The sequence below is a fragment of the Fukomys damarensis genome, unplaced genomic scaffold (genome assembly GCF_012274545.1).
Source record: "Fukomys damarensis isolate Sample0158 unplaced genomic scaffold, DMR_v1.0_HiC HiC_scaffold_11, whole genome shotgun sequence".
Taxonomy (NCBI): Eukaryota; Metazoa; Chordata; class Mammalia; order Rodentia; family Bathyergidae; genus Fukomys; species Fukomys damarensis.
The window spans coordinates 37,836,593-37,848,271 of NW_022900923.1; positions in this window are offsets into that span (position 1 = coordinate 37,836,593).

The following is an 11,679-nucleotide window of genomic DNA, read 5'->3' on the forward strand; positions in this document are numbered from 1 at the left end:
ATACCAAAACAATGAATGTAACTGTACTGTATCCCTAAAATGTACCAATAAACTCAATAAAATTTAAAAAAAAATCGAGTTCAAAGCCTTGACAATAGATTGGATCAAGCAGAAGAAAGAATACCTGAACTTGAAGAAAGGTCTTTTAAGATTCCATTCAGAAAAAAGGGGAAAAAATAAAAATAAAAGGAGATTTCTAGGGTTCTGTGACATGAATGTAACTGTACTGTATCCCTAAAATGTACCAATAAACTCAATAAAATTTAAAAAAAAATCGAGTTCAAAGCCTTGACAATAGATTGGATCAAGCAGAAGAAAGAATACCTGAACTTGAAGAAAGGTCTTTTAAGATTCCATTCAGAAAAAAGGGGAAAAAATAAAAATAAAAGGAGATTTCTAGGGTTCTGTGACATCATTAAACGAACATATACCTGCATCTTTGAAATATTCCAAGGCAAGGAAATAAAAGTTGAAGGCATTAGAAAGCCTAGTTGATGAGATAATAGAAGAAAATTTAATTTTGGGCAAGCATGGACATTCAGATACAGGAGGCTTATAGAATCTAAATAGCCATGATAATACCTGACAAAAAGGCTAAGTGTAAAAGAGACAGGAAAGTCACTATATAATGATCAGTTCATCAAGAGGATGTAATGATCATTAATCTATATGCCTATTGTCAGAACACCCAATTTTATAAAATAAACACTATGGAACCTAACAAGAGAGGTAGGCTCCAATACAACAATTTGGGGGGATTTCAACACTCTACTGTCACCGATAGGTCATCTAGGACCCCCCGAAAAAATAATCAACAAAGAAATATCATGGTTAAACTACATTATAGATCAAAGAACTTACTAGATGTTTCCAGAACAATTCCTTCCAACAGTTAACAGAATACATATTTGTTTCATAAAATCATGAATATTCTCTAGAATGAACCACATATTACACTACAAAATGAATCTTTAAAATTCAAAAATAAGCCGGGCGTGGTGGCGCATGCCTATAATCCCAGCACTTGGGAGGCTGAGGCAGGAGGATCGCTTTGGGTTCAAGTCCAGCCTGGGCTACATAGTGAGTTCCAGGTCAGTGTCAACTACATAGTGAGACCCTGTCTCAAAAAAACCAATAAAAAAAATTCAAAAATAAAATTATCTGTGTTTTTTCAGATCACAATTAAAGCTAGAATTCACCAGCATAAGAAAATATAGATAGTATCAGGACTGATCAATAAACCTTTGGATAGAAAGTGGGTCATTGAGAAAGTCAGGAGATGGAGACTGGATAAAGAAGATGTGGTTTTTCTATAAAATGGGATACTATTCAGCCATAAGGAATGAGAAATTAGATTCATTCATAGGAAAATGGATGCATATTGAGGATATACTCCTAAGTGAAATAAATAAGTCACACATGTGTAAATACCGAATAGCTTCTCTGATGTGAAAAACTATAATAGTACATAAGATTCTAATGATATAATTGACAATGTGAAATAGGAAGAAAAGGGCTAAAGGTGTAGGGAAAGTGGGAAGGGTAGGGGAAAGGTAATAAAGGAAAAGAAAAAAATATGAGAAAATGAAAATAAAGTGTTTGTAAATGGGGAGGGTAGGAGGGGGTGAAGGGAGGGCAGGGACAAGGGGAAAAAATGAGAACCAAGACCTGTCATGTAAAGGTACAAGATCCCAATGATGAATGTAACTGTACTGTATACCTAAATTGTACCAATAAACTCAATGAGAGGAAAAAAAAAGTCAGGAGAAAAACTTAAATTTCTCAAAACAAATGAAAATGGAAACATAAATCCAAACTTCAGGGATGTATAAAAAGCAGTACGAACAGGAACATTTATAACAATGACTGCCTACATAAAAAATTACAAAGATTTCAAAGAAACTAATTATATCTCTCAAGGATGTAGAAAAGCAAGACTGAACCAAATCTCAAATTAGAAGGAAAAAAAATAACAAATATCAGAGCAGAAATAAGTGAAATACAGTCTAAAAACTAACAAAAATATGAATTGGAAAATCTTTAGCTAGACTTGCCAAGAATCAGAGGATTCAAATAAAATTAAACATGAAAAAGGAGACATTCTAACCAATACCAGAGAAGTATAAAGGGTCACTAGAAGATATTTTGAAAAAGTATTTGCTAAAAAACTAGAAATCTTAAGATGTACAGAGATTTAAATAGTATATGTATGACTTATCAGACTGAACCAAGAGGACAAAATACCTAAACAAACTAGTAGCAAGTAATGAGACTGAGTCAATTAAAAAAAAAAAAGTCTACCAATACAGAAAAAATCTGAAACTGACAGCCTCATGCTGAATATTCCAAACTGTTGAAGATCTATTGCTAATTCTCACACTGTTCCATAGAATTAAGAGAGGAAATTTCTCCAAATTCATTCCATGCAGTCAACATTACCTTTATGCTAAAACATGACAACAGCAAACACACACACACACACACTTACAAATATATACATGCACATAGAAGAAAAGGAACACTATACAAACACCCCTAATTCAAAATACTCAACAATATGCCAATAAATTTAATTCAACAGCACATCAAAAGAATCACATACCATCCAAGTTGGGATACAAAGATGACTCAACAAAAATCAGTAAATGCAATGCATCACCTCAACAGAATCAAAGATAAAAATCACACTGTCTTCCCAGGATGCAGGAAAAGTCATTGATAACATTTAACACATCTTTACAATGAGAGCCCTGAAATTAGGTATAGAAGAATCTTGACTCAATACAATACAGGCTATACAATAAAGGCTCAATGTAATAACGGTTCAATATAATAAAGACAAACCCATAGCCAACATCATAAAAAGGGGAAAAACTGAAAGCTTTTTCTCTGATCAGAAAAAGACAAGTATGACCACACTCATCACTGTTATGCAATATAGTGCTAGAAGTTTTAGCCTGAATAATTAGACAAGAGAATGAAACAAGTACCATACAGACAGGAAAGGATAAGTCTAATTAACCCTGTTCACTGAACACACGACATGATTCTAGACACAAAAAACCTGATGACGCCACCAAAAAATTAGAACTGATAAATCAATTAAGTAGTAGTATACAAAATCAACATACAACCCCCCAATTTTTCTGTACTCTAATATTTGATGAGAAAGAAATCATGAAAGCAATCTCATTTGCAATAACAAAACATAAGCATTAAAAACCTAAGAATAAGCATCACTAAATGAAAGACCACTACAATTAAATTTGCTTAATGCTAATGGAAGAAATTGAAAACACAAAAAAATAGAAAATCTACTGTGTTCATGGATTGAAATATTGTTAAAATATCCATGCTACCCAAAGTGATCTACATAATCAATGCCATACCCAACAAAGCACCACAGAACTATAAAAAAAAATCCTGAAAATCCACAGGGAAGCACAAAGGCCTGGAACAGCTGATGCAAGCTTGAGCAGAAAGAACAAAGCTGGCCATGTCACAATATCTGATTTCAAGAAACACTAGAGCTATCGTAGCTAAAAAAGCATGATATTGACATAAAAACCAGCTGGTACAGGCAATGATTTTCTGGGTAAATCCATCAAACCGAAAGGCTTCTGCAGAGCAAAGGAAATGATCAACAGAGTGAAGAGATTAACCAAAAATAAGAGAAAGTATCTACTAACTATCTGACAGAGCTTAATATCCAGAATATATAAAGAACTCAAAGGAACTTAGCTGAGAAAAAAAAAATCCATGCAATCTAATCTTAAAATGGGCAAGTGGCATGAATAGATAATTCTCAAAAGAATGAACAGAAATGGCCAAATATATTAAAACATATATGATTTTAACACAGTGACTATTATAAAAATATGGTTGGAGAGGCTGTGGAACATAGAGAACTCATATTCACAGTACACAACTGTGTTAGTACAGTCACTGTGAAGGACAATGTAAAGGAGACCCATGAAGCCAAAAATAAATATTCCATGTGATGCATACAGCCCCTCCTAGGTACATCTCAAACAAAAATAGTCACTTTGCCAAGCAATGCCTGCAAGCCTGGGCTTATGACTGCACAATTCACACGTAAGATGGGGTGAACCAAGGCGCTTATTGGTAGATGAAGGGATAAACAAACTGTGGTACACACACACACACACACACACACGATGAAGGCCTATGCAGCCTTTAAAATAAGAAATTCTGTCATTTGACACAGAATGGATTGCACTGGAAGTGATTGTGTGAAGCAAAACCACAGACACAGAAAGACACGTATCGTACACATTCTCTCGTGTACACTAAGGTCCATCTGGAAGTAGAATGGCGATTACTAGCGATTTGGAAGCCTATGTTTGGTGGGCGTGTGGGAGGGGTGATTGGATTTGATGAGTGTATGCTGTATGCATTGTATGTAGAGATTGCAGTAAACCCCATTAATGTATGCAATTAATAAATGTTAAGGAAATTAATTTAAAAAGCCATTGCTTAAAAAAGAAGTGCAGATCTGCAAGCTAGGTGCTTTCACTTTTCCTGGCATGTCCTTACTTATGGGCCTTTACAATACAGAGGTCAAGGAAATATATCTATATTCATGGACACACACATACTTACATCTATTTCAGTATGTAACTTTTCATCATGAGGTTATACCAATGCCTCCAGGTCTAATTGAACACCACTGATTTTAGTTTTTTCACTCCCAGCACTTGCCCTGGGGTAACCAGTCTGCACCCTACCAGCGAAATTTCTCTAATTTGTGTAATTGATTTTTCAGTATTTACCTTGTATCTTTTAATTACATTTTCAGTTTCACTGATTGCAATTGGAGTGTTTAGAATTTTTATATCTATTCGTTCCACTTTGGTAATTCATGTATATCTAGAAATCTGTCCATTTGTTCTGTATTCTCCATTTTATTACAGTACAGGTTCTTTAGGTATTGATGATCCTCTGGATTTCTCCTGCATCTGTTGAGCATACAACTTTTTCATTCCTAATTGCAAGGAAATGAGTCTTTTCCTTTTTTTTTTTTTTTTTTGGATAAGGTTGGCTAAGGGTTTATCAATTTTATTTCTTTCAAAATACCAACTCTGATTCATTGATTTTTTGTATTGTTTTCTTAGTCTCCATTGCATTGATTTCTGCTCTGATCTTTATAATTTCCTCCCTTTTATGAGCTTTGGATTTGTCTTGCTCTTCTTTTTCTAGAAGCCTAAGATTCAGCATTAGGTTGATTATTTGTACTTGCTGTTTTCCTACTGTGGGCATTCACTGCTATGAATTTCCCTTGTAGAACTGCTTCCATTGTGTCCCATAGATGCCTGTATGTTGTAGTGGCATTTTCATTAAATTGTAAAAACTAATTTCTTTTTTAATTTCTTCTGTGACCCATTAATTGTTTAGGAGAGTGTTACTCAATTTCCATGTGTTTCTGAAGTTCTTGTGGCATTTTTTGCTATTGATCTCCAGTTTAATTGCACTGTGGTCTGATAATATACAGGAGGTAACTTCAACTCCTTTGGATTTACTTGAACAAGTTCTATGAGCTAGTATGTGGTCTGTTTTGGAGAATAACCCACATGCATCCAAAAAGACTGTGTATTTTGATTTTGTGGGGTGGAACACTCTGTAGATGTCTATTAAATCCATTTGTTCAAAAGCTTGGTTGAGTTCTAGTATTTCATTGTTGATTTTTAGTCTAGATAATCTATTTGTGACAGAGTGATATATTGAGTTCCCCCACTACAATTTTGTTAGTGCTTATTTGGTGTTTCATGTCCCTTAATATTTGTTTTATATGGCGAAAGATAAGGGTCTAGTTTTAATCTTTCACAGTTTGAGATCCAGTTTTGTAAGAAGGGAAAGAAAAAAAATAGGAGAAAATGAAAAAATGGAAGTAAAATGTTTGTAAATGGGGAGGGGAGGAGGGGGTGAAGGGAGGGCAGGGACAAGGGGAAAAAATGAGAACCAAGACCTGTCATGTAAAGGTACAAGATCCCAATGATGAATGCAACTGTACTGTATACCTAAAATGTACCAATATACTCAATGAGAAAAAAAAACACATTTGTTTTTTATAGTTGGGGGCATTAGTATTTGGTGCACATATATTTATGATTATCATCCCTTCCTCTTGGATTGTTCCCTTTACAAGCATGTAGTGACCTTCTTTGTCTCTCTTAATTAGTTTAGGTTTGAAATTTACTTTGTCTGCAAATAAGATAGCCACCCCTTCTTTTTTCTGGTTTCCAGTCACATGGAGAACTGTTTTCTTACCTTTTACTTTCAATCTATGTGTATCTTTTTCAAGTAGATTGAATTGAGGCCATTCACACTGATGGTTATAACTGATATGTTATATCATCATCCTGTTATTTTCTTGTTGTGGGCTCTTTTTAATCCCCCTGCTTTAATTTCTTGCCTTGCCTGCTGGATTTGCTCTGTTAGGCCTCAAGGAACTCTGCTCTTTATTTCTTTTTCTAGGATATTATTTAGAATGATTTGGGGTGCTGGTTTGGTATTCATGAAATTTCTCAGGTGTTCTTTGTCATGGAAGTTATCTTATTTCCCCATCAATTTTTGAAAGATAGTTTTGCAGGATACATCAGTCTAGGTTGGAGGTTGTTTTCTTTTAGTTCTTGAAATACTTCACTCCAGGCTCTCCCTGACTTGAGTGTTTGTGTTGAAAAGTCAGCTGTGATTCTAATGAGCTTTCCTTTGCATGTGATTTGTTTCTTTTCTCTGCTTGTGGTATTTCATTCTTGAATTTAGGGGATCTCTATTATCATATGTCTAGGTGTGATTTTTTTTGTGATCACCACTATTTGGAGTCCTGTATGCCTCCCTTATATGTATGTCAATTCTTTCGCTCTGTTTGGGAGGTTTGTCATCAATTCTTATGAACAGTTTTATACCACTTGTACTTTCTTCTGCTTTTTCATGGACTCCTCTCAGTCTTATATTATTTTTTGCATCATCTAGGAGCTGTTGGATTGATTTCTCGTGTTCCCCTACTTTTTCTTAAGAGCTCCCTCTTAAAATATGGATATATGATATCCTGTCTTAAAATAGGATATATGATATCCTGTCTTCAGATTGGCTCAGTCTGTTATGTAAACTTTCAATAGAATTTTTAATCTCCTGGATATGTTTGAATCTGTTTCATGGATTCCATTTCTTTCCTATTTTGAGCATTCATGGCTTCTATCATGGTCCTGAGCTCATGTGCTTTTTTTGTTTGTTTGTTTTTAACCTTTTTCTGTTCTAGAGTCTCTAATCATGTCTTTCATTGTGCTCACCATCTCTGTAGTTATCTTGGAAATTATTTCTGTTTTGAATTTTTCTAGGGCCTCATTCATCCGTTTTGTTACTTCCTGTGCTATCAGTGCAGGATGTCCAGCTGCTTGGTTATCAGACTTTCCCACCTCACTTTCTTCAGAATTTGCCTTTGATGAACAGGCAGCCTTTGTGCTTGTGCCTGGCTTGAATGGCTTCTCATTTCTGTTTTTGTTGTTGGTACGGTCCTTGGCTTAATTCCTGGGTTAATACTTCAAACTTCCTGCTATAGCTTGTCTTCTGGTTTTGAGTCTCTAACCACTGAGGCAATCTCATTTTCATTATACCAGGAAGGACAACTGATTAAATCAATCGCAACACCTTAGCCCAAGTAATACAATCAGCAACACAACAACATGCGGCACAGCTTAGAAAAATGACAATTTGTTGTAGTTATTAATCTATTACCTTTAACTGTGTGAATTAAATAAAAATCGAGGCTAGAGCTCAGAACCATGGCTTTTATGATCCCCTGTGTCTCTGTGGTGTGAATCCAGGTACCAGCACAGCCAGGAGAGCATGGGGCAGGGGTAGGGGTGGCCTGAAGGTGCCTCAGTGGCTGCACCTCTCACTGTTCCTCCACCAAGGCCCAGAGGGGTGGGGCTGTGGTCCCAGGCAAGCTCCTATAGGCTGTTTTTATAATGTTTTTTTGCATGAAAATAGACTAAACAGGAGATATTTTTATATTTTAATGGTTATATGCATTCTGAGTTCTGAAGAACTCTTTTTTTTTACTTAGTTTGCATGTATCAAGTATTTTCAGTAAGGCTGACAGTATGCTACTCATTTTACCTGGCCTTTCCTTATTATACTATTTCTTATTCCTTATTATTCTTAACCATTGACATACACTCTTTTAACATATAAGGTATCTTTTATAATACATCACTTTTGTAACTTAAATAATTCTGTCATTATTTAATGTCTATTTTTCATGCAAGGTTATAAGCTCTGATAGGAGAGAATGCCTGTCACTGGTTCTCCCCTATCCTCAGTCTCTGTCAGGTGCTTGCCATATTCCAGATACTCTGCAAACGCGGCTGAACAGTTACCTGCATCACCTCACTCGTGTATCTCCTCAGTGTTACTAAGAGTGATATCACCGTGTCCCCCACACCTACTTAGCAGCTGAGAGCTGAGGCCCAGAAGGATAAGGGTATTCCCAAGGTCACTGAAAAAAGTCAGGTATCATTCTAATTCTGTCCTATTTCTCATATCACCCTGCCATCTGTTGACTGTAGAAGTCTCTTCTGAGAAAATCTAGAATTGCTTTAAAGAGCTAAAACATAGATAAGACATTTATATTCATTTTTATGCCCCCCTCTCTCCCTCTCCCCACTGAGATGTGCAGAAAAGCAAAGGTAAGAAGGAAAGCCAGCCCAACAGGTGTGGTGGACAAGGTCCGATTAGTGAATGACCTGGAACTAGAGAAGTGGTACCTTGAACAATAAGCAAGCAACAGAGAGGACTAAGAGGAAAACATACCAAGTGACTTCTTTACCATCCTGTGCCAACTTTTGTTAATGTGCTCAAAGAGACAGAAAAAAGTGGAGTGTTTCCATTTCACTTGTATTGTTTATGGGTATTCTCTTTGAGAACCATAGTGCTTAGTGCTTAACCTATATTCACTTAAAAATTAATTGTCGTAATTGCTTCATTATGCAATTGTGACAATCATCCAAGTTTTTATAAGATTAGGCGAGGGAAGCTCAAAATGTTGACAGGCCTGAGCACAGACAGCCTGGAAATGGCGGCAGAAAATGATCTGTCCGCTGCATGATTAAAATGACTCCTTGTGCAGAAAAAAAAAAAGAAAAAAAATCAGTGAGTGAAATATATTAGGAAGGAAAAGGAGATTTTTGGAACATTTAAGACTCTGATAAAAGAGTGGCTCATTTAAAAGGATAATGATTCTAAAGTGTTTATTGTACCTTGAAGCAGTGACTTGAAATCTGAGTGATCAATTTGAATTCTCACTCCTTTCCCTGAGAATTATAGACAAGCATGTTGCTCTACTCTTCTATTACTACTCTTCTTTGAAGCTAGTCAGGTCTGTTTCAGTGATTCTCCAGGTGTCCAGTGAGGGACTGACTTATTTTCATGATTGAAAACAAGCATAATGCATTTTTATGACCCAGAATTAAGATGGACTCTGATGCAGGAATCTGAAAATGTGCATGACAACTATAGGTAGCATGTGGTTTCCTTATGTGTGGGCTGCCATGTATTAATGCCTGAGAAAATTGTTCCTTAATTTTTATCTAAGTGACGTGTCTTGAAAAGGATTTAACTGCCTCGTTTTTTTCTTGCCAGCACAAAGGCAGTGCAAGGAAATTCACGAAAACTTAACTGTGACACAGATATTTCAGGTTAGGTCTATCGTTTCCATTTTCCTTGTAATGCTCCAGTGTATGCCAGATTCAGCATTTGGGCGGGGGTGTCCTGCTGAGGCTCTCCCATAATAATGAGGCAATAATGAGATAAATTAGATGTAAATCACATTAGTGGGTTTTTTTTTCCCTGCTCCTATTGATTTGTCAAAACACTTTATCATGTAAAAGGACACATGAAAACAACTATTTTCTCTCTCAGGAAGGCAGCAGGCTTTTGGGAGGGTGTGTGCCCACAGAGCCTGCCATTGCTGGACTATAAAGCCCTCTCAGCAATTCTCCCGGAGCCCTGTGAGCTGGGCCGCTGCCTGATCCCTATCATGTTCTCTTCCACTTAAGGATTTAAAGCTTGCTCTCATGTACACAAAAATCAGATTTATATCTTTGTACCACAAAATGAAGCAATTATTTTGGCTTAGATTCGGCTCCCTCTGCATCGGTACCAGCGCTACCCACTGTTGTCAGCAAGGCGGTGACACTGGTGGAGGCTTCATTAACTAGAGCCCCGCTGATACTGACCATTGATCCAGCAGCCAGCTCAGGTGTGTTTGGACACACTGTTTTTTCCCTCTGCTCTTTACTTCTCTCCAGGGATAACCAATCAGAAGAAACAACCCTCATACCTAGGGTTTGAGGACAGAGCAGTTTGATTTCAATTGCCAATCCATCTGCTAGCTTGGTAAATCAAACTTCCACCTCCTAAGGGCAAAAAGAACATGTAGCCTCCTTATGTATCTCTCTCTCTCTCTCTCTCTCTCTGTGTGTGTGTGTGTGTGTGTGTGTGTTTTGTAAGCACTGTACACTAAGATCTGATCTTTCCATAGATGAAACCACAGAAATTTATGTTGTCACTTTAAAATGAGGAATTCAAAAGCATTCACTCTTGAGAAGATTAGTATTCTTTAAATTTGCCATGATTTCCTGAAATCTAGGATTACATGTTTAAGGCCAGCTATGTAAAATGAGCAAACTTAAATTTGATGCACTTCAATACAAAAATAAGTATTTCCCTTTTTGTGTATTTGGAGGCAAAATGTAGAGAAACTTTGATTTTAAAAAAATAGTTCTCTGCTAAGTCACAAAGCTAAGATGTTGCTTTCTTCCAGTAAAATTGGATTTAAAAGCTATTTTCCCCAACCCATGCTAATCAAAGCACCAGAAACAGTAACAGATCTAGATACCAACCACACTGCAAGCCACACAGCACATGTGTTTCTGAAAAATGGAAATCCTTTACCAGTTTACCCTGAGCACAATACACGTCATCCTTTCCTTTGAGTATATTATTTGCTCAAAAAAAGCCAATGATGTCTTCTCATTAGTGTTTTACAGGCATAACACAGTTTAACTATCGTTCACCTATAGAAATATGTCATCTTTGCTTTTTCTGTACACTGGCTTTCTCATACATGTCTTTAGTTCAGTCCAAATTGAACCACTGTTTTGAATTTTATGTAATACTGTTCACTTTAAGGATATTTTATTCCAAAAAAATCTAGAGATTTATAATTAATGTTTCATTTAAAATATCATGCACAAATCCCTCTTCAAAACCATTTTCTTTATATGTTGCAAACAAACACCAATGTTACTCTGGCTACAGAAAGAATAAAAATAATATATAATTTCACAGTTCCTTTCATAAGAATCCCCCTTTTCTTCCCTCCTCCAAATTGTTCCTCCCCTAGGAATAAATGTTTTGTAAGTAAACTTATAAAGACAAAGACAATTTTAGTGTCCATTAATATTTTATGTGATGCCACATATCTTACATCTCGGGCATTTATTCATCAAGCTATTTCATAACAGGGGATTTTCCTTTGTCATCTATGTCTGTCTCCACTCCTACTATTTTATGACATTTTAAAACATTTATTGGTAATGAATACAATATTTAAATATTTTGAGGGGTCTGTGAAGAATTTGCACTTTAACTCATTAT